The sequence below is a fragment of the Panthera pardus genome, unplaced genomic scaffold, assembly GCF_024362965.1.
Source record: "Panthera pardus isolate Hobbes unplaced genomic scaffold, ASM2436296v1 HiC_scaffold_20, whole genome shotgun sequence".
In the NCBI taxonomy this organism is placed as follows: Eukaryota; Metazoa; Chordata; class Mammalia; order Carnivora; family Felidae; genus Panthera; species Panthera pardus.
The window spans coordinates 39437177-39460667 of NW_026526766.1; the positions used below are offsets into that span (position 1 = coordinate 39437177).

At 42.6% G+C, this 23491-nt stretch overlaps 1 protein-coding gene and 1 long non-coding RNA gene across 10 annotated transcripts in view; one reads left to right on the plus strand and one right to left on the minus strand.

Annotated features, from left to right (window-relative positions):
* The window catches only part of NFIB (nuclear factor I B), a 450264-nt gene that overhangs the window by 240422 nt on the left and 186351 nt on the right, over window positions 1-23491 (minus strand). The window lies entirely within an intron of this gene.
* Window positions 1439-23491, plus strand: part of LOC109247096 (uncharacterized) — a 44940-nt gene continuing 22887 nt past the window's right edge. Inside the window, exon 1 of one of the 2 annotated variants that reach the window (XR_008424198.1) lies at window positions 1439-2346. This is a non-coding gene — a long non-coding RNA (uncharacterized LOC109247096). The remainder of the gene's footprint in view (window positions 2347-23491) is intronic. The other variant, XR_008424199.1, reaches the window with a different exon arrangement.

Here is a 23491-nt window from a genome sequence, read left to right on the forward strand (position 1 = left end):
GGCCGCCCCGGGGCCCAGGCTGGGGCGCCGACTCTCGCACCCGGGGCGGGCGCGGTCCGCCAAAGCCTCCGGCTGAAGGGAGGAGGGGCAGGCCGAGGAGGCGGGGGCCCGAGCGAACTTCGGCTCAAGTAGTTGGGGAGCGCCGGCGCGGACTGGGGGCGGGGGGCGGGGTCCTGTGGGGTCTCCCCTGCGCGGGCCCGCGCCCCGGGGCCGCTCCGCAGGAACAGCGCGCCGCGCTTCGCCGCCCTCCCGGGGGTGCCCCGTGCACGTGGCCTCGCTCGGAGCGGGAGGATCGGGCCGAGCTGCCGCCGCCGCCTCCTGCTCCCTCCTCCTTCTCCTCCGTCTCCTCCTCCTCCCGCGGCCCGCTCGGCTCTCCTCCTCCTGCAGCCCCGCTGGCTCTCTCCCAATCCCCACCCCCCGGGGCCCGGGGCGCCGGCGGAAAGCGTCTCCCTCCCCGCCGGGGTGCAGGCAGGGCGGGGCGGTGGCGCGCCCGAAGCTGCGGGGCGGGCGGGCGCGCGCGCGAGCTGGGTGCGTGTGCCGCTACGGCCCTGCAGAGGCGGTCGCGCCGGCCTCGCTCCCGCGGGGAGGGCCCCGCCCCCACCCCGGCCGCGAGCCGCGGGTCGCGAGTGAATGAACTTGATTTCGGGTATTTGGAGGAAAGCGATTTGCCTTGCACCCTCTCTGCACGCGCGCGCGCGCGCGCGCGCACACACACACACACACACACACACACCCCGCCCCCCAAATTCCGGCTTTCGGCAAGGGTTGGGTGGAGAAGAGGTGGAAGCAAAGGCTATCCAGACAATGGAGAGAGGAAAAGTGAGTGCCAGGGACTCCGCGTCTGCCTAGCTGGGGGCTGCCAGGGGCGGTTGGGGCCAAGAAGGGGACTCGACCGCCCCAGGGCGGGGCCGCCCCTACTCCCAGCTGTGCTGTGGAGGTCTTGGGGGGCTCCCCTCTGATTCTCCTTTCCTCTCCCCCTCTTCGTCGCCTCTCGGTTTTCTTCCTCAACTTTCTCCTTTCTCTCGCTCTCTCTCGCTTCTGCCCACCGCCCCCCCCCCTTCTGTCCCCCCAGAGGACCTGAAGGAACCAGTGACTTTTTCCTTCACCAAGTGGGAGTTATCCACATCAAGCATTTCACAACGACACATCAAGAAAAGTAGGCAGGTTCAAGTCAACCATGAAATGGTCACTTTTTAACCCCGTCCTGTCCTCATTAGGGAAATGCTCAAACACAGTCCGTTTTCAAAGAGCTCTCTTAATGAGGCGAGCTTGCCAAGTCTACCTCTACCAGCTGCAGCCCCCGCAAACCGAGAGCCCAAAGAAGAAAAGCGCTGGGGGGGGGGGGGGGTGGGGGGGGGGGATTTGAGGAGGCCGCGGAGAGGGGGAGCAGTGGATCTGGGAAGACAGGTAAAGTCGGGGAAATTTCGAGAACTCCCCCGAGTTAACCCTTGAGGGCACACACCACTGGGAGCAGCCTCCCAGCTCCCCCACCCCCACCCCCCCACCCCGAGGCAAATCCTCTACTCAGCGTTCTGACAACGTTAATTTCCTTTGTGTGGGTCATTTCTTCCTTTTGAAAAGCCAAGATAAAGTTGACAGTCTTTAAAGATGAAAGGAATGAGGTGACAGACGGGGTTAATCCATATAAATACTCATTTCTCTCTCAGAAATTTTTAGGCAATCTCATCTTAGATTAAAATAAAACCCCCCAAAGCATCACTTTGTATTGCACATTACGCTGCATCCCTTTTCTCGCCCTCATAGCACCAGTCTGCGGGGAGGGGGCGGGGAAGCGCTACTGATAATACCAGCTTTAACTACTGGAGTTTCCCTTTGAACAAATATTCAATTTAACCGGAGTTAATTTACCATAAAAGACATTCCCCCTGGCACGAATGCACTCATGTCCTTGAACACACCTCTTTGAAAGCCTGGACTCTTACAGAAGCCATTATTTCGGGGTCTCTTTAAAAATCCAGAGCCCATCTCTCTCTCTTTCTCTCCCTCCCTCCCTTCTTCCCTCCCTCCACCCCACACCACCCCCAGTGAAATCCTGGCACCCAGAGAGCGCTCCTTTCAGCCAGAGATCCCAGAACCAGCCGCTGTCCCCTGGCAAAAGAGGCCCAGTGCTGAGCCCTGGGCAAGTGTCTGCAGACATCGTCCTCCTCCTCCCCTATTAGTTTCCCTTACCAACAGAAATCATTTCCCTTTGCCACCAAAACTAGGTTGCATCCAAAAGTTTCTCACAAGCTTTAAAGAGAAAAATGAAAAATTGACAACTGTTACACAGAAGAGCCCACAAATCCGCAGCAGCACCAGGGGGTGAAGAAGCAGCGACAGACCCAGGTAAGACCCCAGAGAAGTGAGGATGTCTGGGGGCTCCCAGGCCTATCACTTAGGGGTTCAAATCTCTTTCAGGTGCTCCATGTTTGTAGGGCGCTTGTGGTTGGGTACAGTCTGATGAGTGTGGAGGATGCTTGGTAGTTTTGGGTTCTGATTTGTTTCCAAGTAAAAGGAAATTGAGAAAGGAGTAATGGTGGGGTGGGGTAAACCAAAAGAAAAGAAAGAATGAGCAACAGAGACATCCTGGAAGGGCTTACTGGGTGCTCAGTGTATGTGGCTTTGACTGTGCTCCCAGGCCTTTGAGCCCTGGGCAGGATGGCTGACACTCCCTGAAACACTGCTTCTTGTCCAGCTTGTGTCGAAGTCACCGCACACCTTCCCTGGGTGAACTTTAAGGGAGCCTTTTAGAAAAAGAGACTGGTAGATCTGGGTGTATGGGACATCTGGCTTCTCTCAGCACACTCATCCACTATCTTTGATTTTAGAAGTACCAATCTTTTAAATCTCAGGTAGAAGAGTAGAGGGAGGAAGTGAGAAAGATACATGCATTTTATTCACTTTCCCTTTTCCCAGCCAGTCTGTGCCATGGTATTGAGAGGGGCTTTAAAGTCTCCTGAGAAGTTTCTGATACTATCAAAATGTGCCAAACACTTCTTAGACTTTGGTACTTACCTCTCCCTAAACTCTCTTTCTTCTCTCTCTCCCACACTGAAAGGTAAATGACAGGCCAATTGCATTCACCCCAAAATCTGGTTTGAAGAACTAGAAAGAAGTGAAAGCCTCCTGCATCAACAGGACTATTTGATATTTCAGAATTACTAAAGATCTCCTCCCCAGATCATTTATTCCCTGCCATCTTCTGGGGGGGGGGAGGGGGGTAGTTTCTTTTCTGATAGATAGTTTGTTGATTTCAAGAAGGTATGTCAGTACTTCAGGAGACTGAAATTTTCAAAACCTAGCTGTATATTTGAAAAATTAAACAAATTACCCAGTTGGAGCCTTTCACTGACCTCCACAGAGGACTTGACATCTCAAGTATCTATCAATATTGATTTTCTTTTAACCTCCTCCCTTCTAAAGAAACTCAGTGACAGGTTGCAAATCCTGGGCAGTTTAGGGAAAGGTTTCTTGGAGCTTAACAAAGCTGTCATTTTCAATACACCCGATGACTTTTTTTTTTTTTTTTAGCTCTTGCATGTGATTTGAGGGGAGGCTCAGCAACCACACACCCTGGCTGCATCGCCAATATCAATATTTTAAAACTAAATACAAAAGAGACAGATGACCTCCTGACCCCAGGAAACAGGCCTGCAGAACTGCAAGTATCCACCACACCATGCCCAGGGACCTTTCCTGCTTCCAAATGAACCACAAAAATCATACATGTGTAGCCCGGAAAACACAATTTTATGTCCACAAGCAGGAACACCAAAAATCCACGCAAAAACGCATCTATAAACAACCAACAAGTACTGAGATTGCCTGCACTTGATGGGGATTGCAAAATCATGCCCAGCTCTCTCAGCCCTGAAACTACTACTGTCAAATTAGGGTAGCAATTTTTCCCTCCTAGAAAATTCACAACTGGTCAGCTCCCCCACCCCCTTTGCCGCTTTGCCTTGCACTGAAACGAATAAATAACCATGGACTTTTCTTCCCTCCTCTGGGAGCTGTTTGGTGTCCCCTGAGGACAAAACTAAATGAGAAAAATGACGCTGTTAATAATGTCGCTGCTGAAATGCCTGTACTCGACTGTTAAAAAAAAAAAAAAATACCAACCCACTAAGTGTGCTTACATTTCGGGCACATTTACAAGCTACGACTGAATCTGAGCAGCGACTGGGCCAGATTCCTCTATTAAGGTTAGCCGGTTTCCACTTCTCTACAGAGATGGGGCCAGTTCATCAACAGAGGTTCCCAACTTCTGAAGACATTTGCTCCCGGATTACAAAGTCAGCAGGTGCCTGTAACTTTTGCGTGGTTTATTTTAAACCTCGCAAATCACGTCAATGATTGCTTTGCTTCACTCACAACACTTCAAAAGTTACGTACGCTCTCAACACAGAGCGTCTCCTCTGTGATACTGAGAGGGCTACAGTTATTGTCCTTTTTCAAAATAGCTGACTTTTAAAGTAAAACTATACTATCATTTTATTTCTATGTATAGACTTTTTTTGTTGTTACCCGTCTACATACACTTTTTTGACATAGAAACAGATCAGTTTTAAGGAGAGGTTTAAAAAGCTTTATCCAAAATAGCCAAGTAGTCTTTATAGTCTGTATTAAGAAGTATAGAAGGTGTATTCAAACAAACTCAAACTTTCTGCACCCCTTTCTCTAATTCGTCCTTTGAAACCCCCATCCTGTTTCAAAATCAAAATAATGCATAACAACAGAACTGTGTGCATTTTAACTTTCAAATTAAAATTTGACAATTGTGTAATTACAAAAAGACAAAACAATTTGGCCTACACAAAATATATGTCCAGTAAACCTTATCTCTGAAATATTTTAACAACACAGCATGTTAACAAATTTCAAAGCAATAATATTGTCAAATTGTGTGATGTCACAAACTCTAAAAACAAAGTTACAGATGCTCATGACATCATATTCACTCATAATTATGCTGCTGCTCAGTCTGATCATATTAAAGTTAAATAGATGTCTACGTCTGCTCAAGAATAAAAGGAATTTATTTTGGACATCAAACAATGAAACTGTCACCATTTATTGTATGAAACACTCAGCTAATCAATTTCCTATTAAAACAGCTTTCAACAATACTCAGCTTTAAAATTCATCGGGGCCAGTAAAAACCTTTTCCCAGTGCACAAGAATGCAGTCCCAACCACGACGATAATTACCCTTCTAATACTTTTATTGCCCAAGCACTTTTTCCTGTGCTCCCCATCAGTTAGGCAAGAATCTGCAGTATATTGTATCAGTGAGTTGGAGTGCTTGACCTTTGCGCACATATGATTTAATAGGGACTTTTCAGCGCTGGAGCTTTCTCCATCTCTCATATCATTAAATGAAAACATCAAACCTCAAATGTAAAACTGGAAACCACAACGTTTTGTGTTTCACAACTCTTTGCAGTTTTTACTTAGGCTGCTTAAAGGTCAGCTTCTTAGCCTCACAGTTCTCTCCCCCATAGAGTAAAGGTACTGAAAAGTCACACTAATTCTGATTTTGATTAAATCTTGAACTCCCCAGTCAGATACACACATGCACTCTGCTTATTTACACGTGCATTCTTTTTCTAACCACACAAGCGTGCGTGTATGGTTTGCTGGATTTATTCCATTTTAGAGCTGATTTAAATGTCTGTTCAAGTCTGGGTTCAAATGTTAACTTTTTCCCGCCTGTTGGAAAATTAAAATTACAAAAGATGGTGCTATAAGATTCATTCAAAGAAAGTTAGAGTTAATCTTGTGTATTTTGGCGCCTTTTCCCTGCCAGCTACTGTACTGGAGGTGGGGGGGGGGGGGGAAGGAAGGGAGGGGCGGGACTTGGAGATCTTGTCTGTCCCGTCTCAAGTTCAATGGCAGTTCTTCTAACCGGAGGAGAAGATGGCCATGTTCACAGCCCTAATAATAATTCCAATCACACCACTTCGGCATCTTGTGTCAAAGTCGAAACTGGCTTCCCCGCCCCCTTCAACCTGAACGCTGCCAAGTCCTCACACACTCCGCATTCAACCACAACTTAATGGATGGGATATTGTGCATTAAAATGTGTCCCAGACGTACTGGCGAAGAGAGCACAAGGGAAAAGGGAGGCGCACGCGCGCGCACACACTCACACACACACACACACACACACACACACACACACACACACTTAGGCAAAGGGGTAAAAAATCCTAGAGCAAAAACAGCGGGGCTTAAAAAAAAAAGTACTAGGAGCGGGAAGAAATCCATCATAATCTTTTTTAAACGGGGAGGGAGGTGAAGAAGGAGGGCTAACAATTCGATCCTGCCACTTCAGGGACCAGGTGGGGGATACTAAGCTTGGGAACAAATATTGATTTTAAAAACAACACACCAATCAGAGCTAAATAAATACTACTACCCTCACTTATTTTTTAAAAATGCACTTTCAAATGAGAATATGTTACAAAGCTCTGCATATTCACCTTAAAGCGAAGGAAAAGGACTACGAAAAGAATGGGCTACGGGGTACAACTAAAGTATCACTTACAGTAATTTTTCCAGCATTAGGAGGAGGAGGAGAAAGAGGAGGAAATAAGAAATGAAGCAGGGAAAAGGCTACATTTTACACTATTTGGGCTGACAATGTTATCCAGGGATTCCCACCATCAAAGTGTGACACATATACTAAAGTTACTAAAGCTATAATATATATTATATACATGTATGTGTAATGATACATATAGTATATATATGATATACAAATGTACTATACACTATATGTACTATACACTATATATGTACTATATACATATATACTATATGTATCATTACACACACATACACACACACACACAATTGCTTTGGTCTGGGCTCAACCTGTAAAGCAGAAATGACATTTAGATAAAACAGTCACTTCACAATGCACATACAGGAAAAACAAATTGTGTCTGGAGTGGAAGGGGGTGCAAGGGACGAACAAGACGAGCAAATAAAACCCATCATTTCAAAGCCACATACCATTGCACTGTTTTGCATTAAATAAAATGGATCTTGAGTCTGCAACAGAACCCTGGGCCGCTGACTTCACGTGTCTCAGGTACAAATTTGTGGATTTTCTCAAGGGTTGTTTGGGTGTCGCTTTTTGTATTTGCTTAAAAAAAAAAAAAAAAGGCAATCCTGGAGTAGTCTTTTATTTTTTTAAATTATTGTTTCTGCAATGCCCCAATTCTTGGCCTGAGAAGAAAAGGCGGTAAAAGTCAAGTCTAAAAGCAAGCGAGCCCCCTCAGTCTGGATATCCAGTTTTCCTTCCTCTCACTTGCGGAAGACTGTTTCTCGTGGTTGACTTGAACGCCGTCCAGAGAGAGAGAGAGAGAGTGGGGGGGGGGGGGTGTGTGTGTGTGTGTGTGTGTGTGTGTGTGTGTGTGTGTGTGTGTGTGTGTGTGTGTGTGTGTGTGTGTGTGTGTGTGTGTGTTTGGTGGGTTTTATTGTTGTTTTAGCAGGGCTGCTCTAGAGGTGGGGGCAACCTCCCCTCCCCGGCTTCGGGCGCGCTCCGCAGGGGCAGCGGGCGCGGCCGCGGGGTCGCGCGCTCGCCCCTTCCCCGCCCTTGGATTGGCCTGGCCAGCGGCGGAGCTGCCCCGGAACCGCCACCCACCCGCGCACCCTTTCCGCGCCCGGGCCGCGCTCGTCCCGCCGCCGCCGCCGCCTCCCAGCCTTTTTCTTTCTCCGGCTCGCTGGCCGCCCGGCCCCGCCCCGCCCCGGCCGCCCCGGCGCGCGGGAAGCGCGGCTCTTCGCTTCCGCCTGGCGGCGGGAAGGAAGCCGAAAGGAGGAGCCGGGGGCGGGCGCGCGGCGATGCATATTCATCAGGGCGCCCGCGGCGGCGGAGGCGGGAGCGGGCCCGAGTGGGTGTGGCGGCCTGCGCGGCGCGGGCGCCCTTCGCGAGTGGCGGCTCTGCTCTTTGTGCGGCCCGGGAGGGGCAGGAGCGCGGGGAGGGCGGGCGAGGAGGGCGGCGCCGCCTGTCTGCGGGGCCGCGCCGCTCCGCGCGCCTTTGTGCTCCCGGGGTCACGGGGCCTCCCCGCCGGCTTGCGGGAGGGGAGAGCGGGGCCGAGCTGCCGCGCGAGAGTCTCCACCAAATAACAGTGATGATTACGGAATCGGTGTTACTCCCCTATTTCCCGCCACGTTGCTCGGTCAACTTCGCAAGGCCGCGTTTGTTTCCGTGTGAGAGGAGTTCTGAAATGTTCCTCCCGGTCAAGCGTTATCGTTACAGCAAAACCACCAGAAGGAGAGCACTCTTGACTTCTATTTATATGCATCCATGTGAATGTCAATAATCTAGGGGTGGGTGGGAGAAATAATCAGCACCAACGAAATACACAACCCTTGGGTCCCTGGGAGTAAACGCTCTTGGTGAGGTTCGGTAGACAGTTCATGTTCATAAACAAAGTGGTTTTGATCAGTATTTTTAAGGTTAAAGGTACGTAGTGTTTCTGTTTAGTTTTTAAGTAATCCGGTTATTTTCATTTTAGGCATCTGTGGTGTGGTAAAATAATGCTTAACGGTGAGATTAAATTATTATGTAATCCTGATTTAAAATCGAAGTATTAGAAGTAAAAATATAACATTAGCCCTAAATTTACATGGTACTAACCCACGTGTGTTTAGAAAAGATTTTATTACAGAGATTTTGACTAATTATGTAATTGCACAACAGACAATAGCTTCAAATATCCTCTAAAATCCCTGTTCAATTATGTGATTACCAGTGGGACCGGAATAGCTCCCGATGAATTGTTCTTATCTTTCCACTAAATGTGAGCATGGCAGTATTTTAATCCCAGTTGTGTTTACCCTCAAAGTCCAAGAGAACTTAAACAACATTGTGCAGGTTCTTAGTTTCTACAATACACAGTATGAAACAAGAAAGATATTTTGACCTCGTTAAAAAAAAAACAGATTTTTTTTTTTTAATATCTGCATGTAGATATACAGACACACTATATAAATGTTTGGCTATTTTCAATGATAGTAAGTGGAAAACTAGAAACTATTTTGACCCATTTGGACTTCAGGAAATGCCAAATATAAAAATAGGTTATTGGTTTAATGGTTCCCAATTTCTCCTCTGAAAAAAACTAACACAGTATGTATCTAAACAGCTTTGGGAAGGGAGTTGAGGTTGGGGATACACGTATGTACACGTACACATGTGCATGTATGTATCTCTACACTCAGCTATAACTTCCCAAGGAAAATTAATTGTTAACATCTTTTTCCAAGATAGGTAATTTTAACCACTCGGCTAGTGTAGCTATAACTCAGTCTACTCAGGCAGTCAATTCAAGTGTGTAACAAACAGATCTGTTTGCATTCTAGCATTATCCTAATAGTAGTTTCATGGTTAAGTAAGTCACGTTTAGCACTAAGTAGCCAAATATGAAGTATGAAAATTCAGTGCAGCTAAACTTTAAAAAATCATTGAGAGTGCAAAGGGAGTGTTTAAATGGGCAGTGTTACCAAATTCTAAAACTTCTGTAAGTGTGCCTTAGAAAGTCTTTTGCAATTATTTGAAGTCCATAGCAGAGTTAACCAATCCTTCCCATCATCTATTTCACGCAAGGAAGAAATTACATTGCAGGAAGAATCCAATTTTGTTTAGGAAATATGCGAAGATAAGAAATGGAGAAAGGACTAGAAAAGGGGAAAGAGAAGGATTCCACATGCTTCTAGTGATGATTTGAATGAATCTGAAGTTAGTGTCACCTGTCAGAGGCTTTTTGCCTAAGCGTATTATTTATATTTAGTAATAGAGTGTACCATTGTATGTCATGTTCAGTCTTTCATAGATTATCTTTTTTTATTTGCGTGTCATTTGTTTCTTCTGACCTGTGAAGTTTACAGTATTTACTCCTCTACTCATTACCCCTGTTTGTCAAATATGTACACCTATCATAATTAAATGATATCCAGTGCTTATGAAATAAGGATACTGATTTTCAATCATGTCTTAAGAGAAATCGGACTCACTAATTTGTAATCACCTCAACAGTTTGTTGCTCCTGAGTTTCTTATTTGGCTAATGATAATGGTCTTCTAACCTGCAATATTGGTTGAATTTCCAGTTTTCATATTTTGCATTACAAACAGATCTAGAGAAGTTAGGGAGTGCTTTTGTAAAATTAAAATTATCTTGGTTAAAAACCTTGCCTAGAATGTCATTGAGGTTGAATATCTTTTTATATTCATTTTTTTTGGAAATTATAACTACGCACGTTTTAAAAATAAGGACTGTCCGAAGTTACATAGGCGTTTTGGCCTTTTGACGCTCCTAACTGAAGTGGTTCCAGTAGAGAAGCTAATTTTTTTGTGCCTTCAGTTGCAGGCACAATCCATTCCTTAGAACTTACTAGAAGATTCTCAAGCACACTGACACTTTAGATTTTCTGGTTCTTCTTAAAGCCAATTAACTGGTAATTCAGTTTCTGTATGTGTTCTTCAAATTAAGAATTTTTTTTAATGTACTACAACATCTGCATGTGTTTATCTTTGAGAATAATCACTATATAATTATTTCTAAAAGCATGCATTATTACAATGCTTTATGTCATAATTGAAGTAATTCTTCTACCCTATCTAAACCAGTAATTTCCAGTCATTACCCCAAAGGTGTTTATTTTATCTTACTTCTCTATTTCTCAAATACGTAAGAAGTGTGCTTTTATTTCTGTTTTCTTATTTTTAAAGACACACACTTATTTATTAGATTATTGTAGTTAGTCTATTATTATGCTAGCCTCTGCGCAAATTTATTTTATATAATAAAGACAGTGGAATATTTAAGACACAATACTAAATAAAACACACTACCTTTGAAAACAATTGGATAATATTTTTAGAATTTAAAAACTGCATAAGGTAGAAACCTGTGTAAACATTCATATTGCATATTGCGTCTAGGACGTAGTTTAAAATATTTCTTAATTATTTAAAAATATTTAGAGAGTCTTAAAATAGGACATTTATAAAGTGCCAAGTTTTGGCATTTTGTTGCGGTTCTATAGATGGGAGCTGTCTTTGTACAACTTTTACTGAGGGAAGGAGAATGCATATCTAGTACATTGCTGTGTGAGAGGAAAACCCAAGTATAAACCACAACCTTTGGTAACTATTTCTATTTTCCATTGGTATTAGCGGTCTTCAGCTATAATCCAGCGTGCCTCTTTGTTAGATATTGATCATAAGAAATAAACACGGCATCTTTCCCACAAGACGTACTTGCTCATCCTAAGGAATTATATCTGTGGAAAAGACTTCAAGAGATTTCCAGATAAGCCCTTGCAATAGAGTCAAAACTCCACACCGCCCAGGAGAGACGCACAGGTCATTTTCTAACCATTGAGAGTATGGGTACAAAAATAAATATATACACACAGTGTTCCTTCTTCCACTAACTGCATGCTGCACCTGTGCACACATATATCTGATGACATCTGCTAACATAATAAATCTCAAGTGGTTTGTGGTGTCATCAAAACCTGAGATGGTGGTATGGCTCACAGCCTCCCCAACCCCAGGCTATGGTCTTGTTAAATTTCACAGGCTAAACAGAGACAGACTTAGACTCATTCTCTACATGAACCAGGGGTTTTCAAGAGCAGGTTAAGGTGGTTTACCAAGGGAAAAAAAAAAAAAAAAAAAAAAGCCTCTAGATATGACTCAGGGTGAAAAATTTGCTCTCTGATTCAATGGTGGTAAATCAAGGATGACTCCCACCTTTGAAAAAAAACCATTTTTATCTCAATTGTTCTGAATTCTCAATTCAAAGTGTCAACCTTTCCTAGCCCACTTATGTTTTGAAGACTTACTTTAGGAAAGAAAAGCCATGACAATTACATTCTTCATATCTTGCTTACCCACACTTTTATACAACTTTAGTTTCAACCATCAAAATGCCCATAAAAAGAAAACAATAAACTTGAATGAATTTAGGCTGTAATGATGATTAAATTGAGCAAAGGAAACACAAGTGTTTTCGCAAAAAATGTTCGGGATATTTTGTGCCATATGTAAGGTTTCTGAAACAACAGAATCGCTAAGGTATTTTTTTTTAACCATTTTCAAAAAACAGAAGCATCTGGCAATCCAGAAATCAGTGAGGCAACAGGATGCAAGAAAGCGCTAGACAGTCTACTGATCCTTCAATATAGTCCTGGCAAAGGACCATCCTGTCTTTTGCTCAGTGGGCCATTTTCAACAAGAAAACGAATTTCAAGTCCCCTGCATCCACACCCCATGGCCACTTGTCCTCAGTGTCAAAGGTTCTTCTTGGCATATCTAGAACATCGTGATATCATTTCAAGTTGCCCCCTACTAAAGATCAATGATCACATTTTGTGCCTTTCTTCCATGACTGAGAAAGCCTAGATGCAGCCTAGGGGCTAGAGGAAGAATTCTTCTATAAACGTGCACCACGTGCTTAGTGTGGGTCTCGACCCGGGGCTGGGTGCTACCATCCAAAGATGAATATATTTTTAAGGATGTCTGCATTTATGATACAAAGGCCTTCCATCCATTTGTCGTAATATTCTCTTCTAAATTTGTTGAGAAAAGAGTAAACTTCCTGTGGGATATCTTGAAAGGCTTCAGACAAACACACTAAACAACGATCTTTGGTTTTTTGCTCACATAACAGGTAGTTGATGTGGGTTTGTAGAATGAAAACAGTGTTGATGGAAACCAAAGAAAAATGTAATTAGGGACGATAAGTCAGGTGCCCTTCCCACCCCACCCACCCACTAAAAACAAAACAACCCCCCCTCCCCCTGTATAATGTATTCAGAAGCCAGACTAACAAAGTCAGGAAACTTTTGATATCACTATTCTTCATGATATGGGAAGTATTTTTATAACCGACAGGGGAAAGAAAGGAGGAACTATGTTAGGTGGGAGAATTCAGGCACGTAGGGTTTACCTATGTGCAATTAACACCACCCTCTTTTAGCAACTTACTGTTTAGCGATGGTTAACAATCAAATACACAGGCAGGGTAGAAATACAAGTTTCAAGAACATACTTAATATCACTGCCTCTCCCTTTTTCTCTTCATGTCTGGCCCCATTCTGAGCTGCCCTCAATATTTCTTTGACCATTATCTTTGTAATTTTTTGGGTGGTGATGCGAACAGAGTAGAGACACTTTATTTTTTTTTTAATTTTTTAAAGAGTACACTTTAAGTGAACAAGGAACAAAATACAAATGACATCCCCCCACAGTCCCATCGCCTAAAAAACCTGTTTCATTTGCGCATATTCCAACCCAGCATGTGCCTCTGTGCTTCTACACTACTTGCACAGTCATAAGGTTTTAAGGTAGATAGAATTTTATAATTCTTCCACTTAACCTTCCATTGATATCATTGATATTAGCGAAAGGGTGCAAACTTGTAAAATGCTAAAACTAGGAGAGACTTTGGGGATTTTTAGACAAGAGACAAAGAAACAAAACTGACAGCATCCTGTGGTTTGCCCTCTGATCTTTTCAACGCTGGGATTCATTTAAAAGGTTGGGGCAGAGTCACTGCCCCCTTTAAGATGGGGCTCAGTCTCCTGGGTTCCTTGTTTCATTCCACTGGCCCTCTTTCCTCTTGTAGCTTCACCGGCTTGCCTTTTATACCCCTGGCTTCACAAGCCTTGATCTAAACCGAATGCTCTTCTTACAGATGAGAAAATCAAAATGAGGTTCGGAGAGATAAAGGGGCTTGGTTAAGGCTACTAAGCTAATCAGCAGCCACGCTGGCATTGTAGAAGAGGCCCCTGAACTCTAAACAAGTGCTCTTTTATTAATGTTTATTTCAGAGCATGTGGGCCAGCAGGGTTCTGAGCATCAGCAAGATAACCTCACCGGAACTACTGTGACCACAAGCGCCTTTATAGACTTTAGAGAAATGTCCCAGGTTAGCCACTCGCCACCTTTTATGCTCTGGGTCACAATTACCATTTGATGTCCACAAGCCTGAACCCCCATAAATCTTGGCCGTACTCACAGGGTTCTTTTTCTCGTTGAAAAGAAAATATCAGAATGCAAGTGAGGGAAGCTGATCACTTTATAGAGATAACGTCAGATCTGCTCTCATTGATAACGTAAGATTAAAAAGTAAAATACCTCATAATATGCCTATCAGACGTATCTCACAAAGGTGTGATGTTGTACCAATATCCCAGTAGATAACCACTCTTCTAGAAAATATAAAAACCCCGTATCTGTACAGAGACTGTATTTTCTGAATGTTAAATCAGGACACGAGGTATAACTAAAAACTTTTTTTTTTTTTTTTTTAATGAATTTAAGGTTTGGGCAAGTTTTACAAAAGTTTGTTTTTTGTTTTTTTTAAATTTTTTTTTTAACGTTTATTTATTTTTGAGACAGAGAGAGACACAGCATGAACGGGGGAGGGGCAGAGAGAGAGAGGGAGACACAGAATCGGAAGCAGGCTCCAGGCTCTGAGCCATCAGCCCAGAGCCCGACGCGGGGCTCGAACTCACGGACCGCAAGATCGTGACCTGAGCTGAAGTCGGATGCTTAACCGACTGAGCCACCCAGGCGCCCCTACAAAAGTTTTTAAAAATGAATCATTGTTAGCTATGGTTTAATGAGTGGGCTTTGTGGGAAATAATAAAAAGGTATACCATGTAAGAATTCATGATGTCTATGCCCATGAGGGCAGTTCTTAGAAATTCACTCAGAAATAGGATTGGATTACAGTGACTGCCATGTGGTCATTGCTGTTTGTGTCCTGTGCACTTGGCACTTGCTTGTAGTGCTTTGTTCTTCAGACAAGACATCCACTCTCTAGGTTCTTCTCTCAAATGGACATCAATGCATGTCTCCCACGTACAACGTCACAGAGTCAAACTGGTAAATAATTGAGAAGTTCATACATTATGTACGTGTTGAGTCTATAGTTACTTTCTTGGCAGGCACAGGAGAGGCCCATATCCAATCAGGCTCAAGACTCATTCACAGAAGTGATCTTATTTGACCCTTCTTCTGGCCAAAGCACCATCTTAACCGAGCAGGGTGGGCACACTACTGTCCATTTAGGGGGCCAGACTCTGTATGCTAGGTTTCCTTGTGGTCCAGATATACAGTCTTCTTCTACAGTATTTTAAATGGCTCCCTACACGTTGGATCTTCTCCTTTGCTGTGACCAACAGCAGCACCTTAATTCAGCAAGGTCTCCCCTAGGACAATGGTTTTCCCCAACCTTAGGTTAAAATGAGTGTCATAACAAATGACAATAATTACTACATACGTAGGTCTACCTATGGCTCTGCTCTGTGCTCAGTATGTCATATATTGTCTCAGCCCTTTTAAAGATGAGGAGCCTGAGGCTCAGAGAGGTTAAGTAGCCGTGAAAGGTCACGGTGCTCCTAATCCGGGTCTTTCTAATTCCAAAGCCCATGGCCAAAGCTGACCAGTACCTGTGGCAAAGACATAGTGCAAGGTTGTAATCACCCAGGTGAGTGTGGCCCCTTTATAGGAGTTGCCTTGGAAAGCTTTGAGAGTATTCCTTAAAGCGTTTTTATTACTCTTCTTTTGAAATTCCCTTTAGAACTTCAGGCAACATTCTTTGAAATATTATCGATGGGATAGATCTTCTTCCTTTGAATGTGGATTTGAGTTTTGGATATAGCTATGATTCATTCAGCACCCTGTGGTGATTAAAGACCTTATCAAGCTGGGTAAACCAGTTTGGGTCGCAAACAAGGCATGACAGAATGTAACAAGATTATTTGCAATCTCCAGCATTTCTGAAGGAATGGAATAGAGGAGTGGAAGGGAAGAGACTTGGATTTAGAGGCACCACGGTTCGGGGTACAAATCCTGACTTAATCACCCGGGAGCTATGTGATTCTGGGAAAGGCACGTAACGATTCTTAGCCACGGTAGCCTTACCTCCAAAAAGAGCATACCAATCTAGAATACTTGCTTCAGTGTTGTTTGGGGATCAAAAATTAACCTCACGTCAAAATATGTCGGAATGTGTCTGAAATGCAGCCTTTCTCAAGAACTATTTCCTGAATCGGATTATCAGGTTACTTGTCTCTGTCCTTGTCCTTCAAATGTGATGAGAGGTGGTAAGCAAGACTTAATGTGGTCTGCGACAATGACCAGACCTCAGGACCCCTCTCAGTGCCACTGGTCCTGGCATAGAGCAGGTATATTTACCATTACAGATGAAAAACCAGAAGGGAGGTCCCTAGTTTCCCGATGCTAAGGGACATGGATTTGAAGGAGGATGGGGTGTAGTTTGCAGTTTGCGGGAGGCAGTTTCTATCTCAAGCTTACTCCCAGACTCTCTCTAAAACAGTAGGAAACCTGAGAGCAGCTTCAGCAAGGGCCCCTTAGGAACTGCCTGCCCCATGGCAGGTTCTGGCTCAAGGTGGGACATGGGATACCGCTCCTGTCCTCCAGAACAGTATCCAAAGGGCTGCTTTAGTGACAGGCGTGGGATGATGCTACTCAAATTATAAGAACTGGGAACACCTCAGAACCCATTGACACAAACAGTGTTATTCATCTATTGACTGAGATGTTGTAACTCTTCAGGCAACAAATAAGCCTGCTATGTCCAGGAGGTGCCCAGTGAACAAAACAAACAACAGTCTAGCATAGAGGAAAGAGAGACAGGGAGAAGAAAAGACTGGAATAGCTGACAGAAATAGAAGCCTTGTGTAGTGTTGTTCTGAATTCATAGGCCTGCCAGGCTTCTTTGTGAGGTCAGAAGGATGATTTGAGAATTCTAGAAAATTCGCAGAGAGGTGTTTATCAAAAGATGGAAAAGAGGAGTGCCCAAGCTTTTTGCAACATACAGTAAATCAGGGATAGCTATCTATTGAAAATAGGGGATGGGGGGGCGGCCTCAGTGGCTCAGTTGGCTAAGCGTCCAACTCTTGGTTTCAGCTCAGGTCATGATCTTGTGGTTTGTGGGTTCAAGCTCTGCATCAGGCTTCCTGATAACCACAGGGCTTGCTTGGAATTTTCTCTCTCCCACTCTCTCCTTGGTCCCCCCCTGCTTGTATGTGTGAGTGCATGTTCTCTCTCTCTCTCTCTCTCTCAAAAATAAATGAATAAACTTTAAAAAAATGAAAATAGGGGAAGGGAGCAGCCTCTGAGGAACTCTGTAGAGCTTTGGTCAACTGATCTAGAGCTCTTCTACTCTATCTTCTGCAGCGCCCTAAAGTACAGGTACAATATTGTTTCCATTTTACAGATGAGAAAACTAGAGTACAGGGAACTAAATAACTTACCCAAGGTCAATAGCTCCCAAGTGTCAGCAGCAGGATTTGAACCTAGGAAGTGTGGCTCCAGACTCTTGGCTCTTAACCACCTTCATGCAAACTTTCTCTTCTCCTCTGCATGCCCATCCCCAATAAAGTAGCTTGGCCCAACCGTGAAATCTCTCCTCCTTCCTGTAGGGCTCATTCTAGGCCCCACATCTCCCTATCAGGAAGCCATAAATATGGGCAACCTTAGCATAACTTAGTCACTAAGGAGAAAGGAAGTACTTCCAAAGCCTTGGCCTGATTCTTTAGATCCACCAAAGGTGAGATCCAGTGACTACCCCTACCTCTCTTCCTGTGCTTTAAAAAAAAAAATCAAAAAATTATTGTCCATTTGTACAATGGAACATTATATAGCAACAAAAAGAACACACTTCTCTATAGCATGCGTGTAGAAAAGTGCACATCTTAAGTGTATAGCTAAACAATTTTCCCATGTCACCACCATCCACATTTAGAAATGGAAAATTACTGGCACTCCAGAAATTCAGAAGCTACCCCACCGTCCTTCCCAAAGGTACGCACTGCCCCGATTCCTAACAATACAAAGTTATGTTGTTTGTTTTGAACTTTATATAAAGGGAAACATATGATTTGCCTTTTTATGTCTGAAGTACTTTGTTCAACATTTCATGCAATATTCCTTCTTGCAGTCGCAGATGACAAAGTTCTTTTTTCCCACATTGCAATATGGATTCTATTGTATGAACGCAACACAACTTATCTACTCTATACTTGACAGTCACTGGGTTGTTTCCACTTTGAAGCCAATACAAATAATGGAAAAATGAGCTGTCTCCTACGTGTGGTCCAGCATCCATATGTATGCATTCTCTTGGGCATAAACCTAGGAGTAGAATTTTTAGGTGTTTAAGTAGCCTATGAGAACTTTTAGTAGATAATGACAAATAGATTCCTAAAGTGATTGTACGAGTGTGTATGGGAGCATATGAGAGTTCTAGTTGTTTTACATTTTTATCAACGCTGTTTGGTCTTTTTCTATTCTGGAGTATAATGATATCTCAATTTGGTTTTCATTTGCAATTCCAGTTGACTGATGAGGTTAGCTGCTTTTCATCTGTTTATTGGCCATTTGGATAGCCTCTTGTGAAATGCTTGTTCAGATATTTTGCCCATTTTTAGTTGGGCTTTTCTGGTTTTGGTTTTGTTGTGTTTTGTTTTTCTTCATTGATTTGTAGGTGCTCTTTATATATTTGGGACATGAGACCTTTGTCAGTTCTGTCTGGTGCTGATTTCTCTCCCACTTTGTAGCTTGCAATTTCACTCATTTGATGTCGCAATGTCTTTGTGAGCTTTAAAAGCACATTTTTAAAAGAATAATTGCCACACAATACACTGTACATATTTAAGGTGTATGATTTGATAAGTTTTAAAATACATGTACATTAATGAAACTATCACCACAGTCAAGATAAGAAATAATTCAGTCGCCTCCGGGAGGTTTTCTGTGCCTCTTGGCAATCCCTCCCAACAGATCTGCTTTCTCTCATTAAAACTTGGTTTGCATAGTTTAGAATTTTATGTAAATGGAATCACACAACAGGTACTTTCTTTTGTCTGGCTTCTTTCATTCAGCATATTTTGACATTTATTCATGTCCTTACTTGTATCAATAGTTCATTTATTTTTACTACCGAGTAGTATTTCATCGTGCGGTATATCGTAATTTATTCATCACCTGCTGATGAGCAATTGGACTGTTTACAATTTGGGGCTATTACAAATAAAGCTGATGTGAACATTTAATATACAGGACTCGACATAGACATAAGCTTTCGATTCTCTCAGGTAAATACCTAAGAATGACATTTCTGGGCATATGGTAGGTATCTCGTTAAGGTTTAACTTCTTAAGGAGCTGTCAAACGGTTACCCAGAGTGACTATCATCTCACAATTCCATCAGCAGTGTATGAGAAGTCGAGTTCCTCCAAATCCTCACCAACTTAATATGATCAAGTCATTTAATTTTAGCCATTCTAATAGCTATGTAGTATGTTCCATTATCATTTTAATATGTTTCCCTAATACTTGTTTCCTTCATGGCTTATGGTGTTAAGCATCTTTTTACATGTGTGTTTAACATTCTTGCATCTGCTTAGGTAAAGCATCTAGATGTTGAGATCTTTTGTTCGTTTTAAAAACTGAGGTGTTTGCATTCTTACTGTTCTTATAGTTGGTTTTTGTTGTTGTTGTTGTTTTGTTTTGTTTTGTTTTGCTTTGCTTTGGTATAGTGTGGAAACAAGTCCTTTCTCAGACATTCGACTCACAATATTTTCTCCCAGACTGTGACTTTTCTTTTCAGTCTCCTGACCACATCTTTTGAAGAGTAGAATTTTTAAATTTAATTAAGTCAAAATTAAGGATCGTGCTTTTGGTTTTATATCTAAGACATTTTGCCTAATCCGACAGCACAAAGAGTTGTCCCCCTATTTCTTTTGGAATTTTCCTAATTTTATGCTTTCCATTGAGGTCTATAATCCATTTTGAGATAAATTTCATACATCAAGTGCAAGGTATAGATTGAAATTCATTGTTTTCATATGGATATCCAATTGTTCTGGTACCATTTATTGAAAAGACTTTTTTTTTCTCCACTGAATTGCCTTTACACCTTTGTGGAAAGTCATTTGTCCATATATGCATGGGTCTATTCTATTTCTTTGATTGGTTTGCCTATCTGGAGGCCAATAACACACTATCTTAGTTACTATAACATAATAATGTTTGAATCAAGTAGTATTAGCTCTCTGAATTTGTTCTTTTAAATATTGTCTTTTAATGAACTCTTCTGTTGTATTGTTCTCTGGGCAAACTCTTCCGGTGCTTGGTTTGTTTTCTAACAAGTTTTCTCTAAGAAATCTTGAATCTACTCAGACACTTTTCCAGCTTGGATATCTGTAGATTTTAAGTCCATCGTTCCTTTGGGCTTAAAGTTTATTTTTATTCAAAGATCTTTTATTAAAATGCATGTACCCCAAAGAGAGTGGGGTTGTGGTGGTATTACTCCAAAAGTCATCAGCCATTATGGTAACCGACAGCCAACTGACAATCTGACTGCTTTGGAAAAAGACTCTACAGCCCGGCAGACCTCTTGGGGCTGGGGAAGACCAGGTGGAAGGTGGGAGAGAAAGGAGCTTCAGGTTTATAGTAATTCCTATAAGTTACCAGGTATTGTACTGGCTGTTGTGCATTTAGCATCTTATTTTACCCAAGATCATTGTAATTTCCCTTCTAGGAATACGCTGTAGATCAGGGTCCTTTTCTATAAAGGACTAAATGTTTTAGGTGGGGCCAACTTGACATGGGGGTGAATCTGTACATTCACACAGCATGTAAAATCATTGATATTTTTGGCTTTGCGGGCCATACAGGTAGTCTCTGATGCCTCTACCCAACTCTTTCCATGCTACACAAAAACAGCCATCGATGATATTTAAACACTGAGCCTGGCTGTGCTTCAATAAACCTTTATTTATGGACACTGAAATTTGAATTTAATATTATTTTTACATATCATAAGATATCTGTCCTCTTGTTTTTTTCTCATTTGGAAACATTGACACCGTCCTCAGGTCCCAAGTCATACACAAACAAGCAGTGAGTTCTATCTGGCCCGTGGGTGTTAGGTCCCTAGCCCTTCCCTAGAGAAACTCCACACATGTGCATCAAGTGACATGCACAGGAAGTTCACATCAAAATTGCTCTTGAATGCTCCAAACTAGAAACAACCGAAAGTCCCTGCAAAGGTAGAATGGCTAAATATATCGTAGTTTATTTATATATAACATATGGTTGAAAGAAAGAAGCAGGTCTTAAAAGAATACATACAGTATGATTTTATTTATATAAAGTTCAAAAACAGACCTGCATAAGTGCTAAAACTAAAATATAAAAAAAATAATAATAAAGCAAGGAAATGATCACAGGAAAAATCAGGATGATGGTTACTTCTCTGGAGGGGAAGGTGATGGGGAGGGGACTTCTGAGGCCTTAGCAATGTTGCGTTTCTTGACCTGGGTCATGTTTGCATTGGTGTTTGCTTTATATTTATTCTTTGAACTACACCTTTTATGTGTCTACTCTGAAATGTATATCTCATCATTTTTAAATTTTCAGTTCCTAATTCTAACCGGGAGTTGGCATTTGGAGCCCCATTTCAGAGTGAGGTTGGGGGAGGGGGGAATCGCATGCCCAGGCCACATGTTTCCAACTTCCTAAAGCTCCTTTGATATAATTTTGAAGACCTTTGGCATCCATCTGGCCCTGGGCTTCACATTTGCCAAGAAGAGTCTTGGCTTTTATAGCATTCAAATGTTTTTCTTCTCAGTTTACTTTTGTCTCAGATAATAATGCTCTCTGCCAAATTCCCTCAAGGTCAAATCCACATTATTATGGGTTCCATTGTCTTGAAGCCTTTCTTGTTTGCAAATTCCATTTTTCCTAATTTCAAAATATAATTATAAATAATTCAATCACATTGAATTGGGCAGTGGATGTGTATACTGGCTACTTTCCCTTTATCCCTCTGCTCCTCAGTGTTTATTCTCTTCTTAATATTTCTACCTTCTGGCTCTCTATGTGTGGCTGTATGTTGTCATTAACCAGGCAGGGCTGAAATGAAAGAAAAGAAAATATGTATTCATGGTTGGAAAGGACACGAGTTTAGGAGTAAACCTACGGCAGTTTGAACCTCAACTCAATCTATTGGCTGTGTGCTCACAGCCAGTGATCTAACCTCTCTGGGTCTTTTCTTTCACTAATGGAACTATGAGAGAGAGTCATTGCAAGAATTAGATATGTAAAGGTCAGGCAAGAAAACCTGTGAAATGGACACAGTTCAACACCTTGCACTACAGCCACTTTATGACTTGTGATAGGGTGCAATAAATTTCAGTTCCCTTCCTTCCTTCCTTCCTTCCTTCCTTCCTTCCTTCCTTCCCTTCTTTTTCTATTTTGCAAGATTTTTCTGTCTGCCCTTACCAACCACGTTAATCCAGCAATTGCCTAATGAGAGAAAAGGATGGTAGTGTGTGGGTTGGGGACAGGAAAAAAAACAAAGGTGGAAAGAAAGATTCTACTCTAGAGCATAGGAAAAGAGCTCGCATTATATCTCTATTTTACTTGCCCATCGCTCTTCATACCCCTCATTTGTCCGTGAAGTCATGGGTCTCTGGACCCCTAGAAATCCAAGAGCCTGGTAAGGCTGTTGTCAGAATCTTTATAGAGCCTAAGAGAACTCTACCATGATTTCAGGAATAAAAATTGCCTTCAAATAAATCACGTAGAACCTGTCTGGCGTATTGTCTGTGCTGAGTAAGTTTTGGGTATTACTGCGATTGTTGGTGTTACGATTATTATTGCTCTTCAGGACAGCATCTCAGTATGCGCGACAGGAGTTGTGAGGCCATCAGCTGCCTCGTTTGCCACACGCACACCCAAGGTACGACTGTTGTTTCTTTCAGCATTTCTCAGTCTCCCCTGTCATTTCCCTCCCCGAAACATTTCATTCTGCCTTTTCCAGAACAAACATCATTATAATCACTTCTTGTTCACATCTCTGCTATCCCCATGGCTCTTGCTGCTCTCACTGGTAGTAGCAACACCTCTGAATTTACTACCATCTGCAAATATCATTAGCTATTGTTTATTCCCTCTCCCACACTATTAATGAAGATGTTAATTAAGACCAGAACTAACACTGACCCCAGCAGCAATCCACTAGACATTTATCCAACTGGATAAACTTCTGTTAGTCATTACCCACCGCTCATAGACATTACCACTCCTCCATTCCCTTCATCTGCTAATTTGTAAGAGACCAGGGGAGAGAATTAAGGGAGCCCAGTATTATTTAAAAATTAACACTCTGATACTTAGGGTTTTTGGAAAAGGATTTGGTGGAACATCAGAAGGATGGTTGTCTGTAGTATATGCATGAGTGAAGTGAGCCAGCATCCCAAAGAATTTGGTAATTGCCTGGCTCAGCTTATGGGTTTCTGAGATTTCGTTTCAGCCACCTCCATGTAAAGATGATCAGACTAAGGCCCAAAGACTTCTCCAAGATCACTTCCCTCGTTAGTAATAGAACCCACATTGGAACTTGGGGCTCTCACTTCCAGTCCCACACT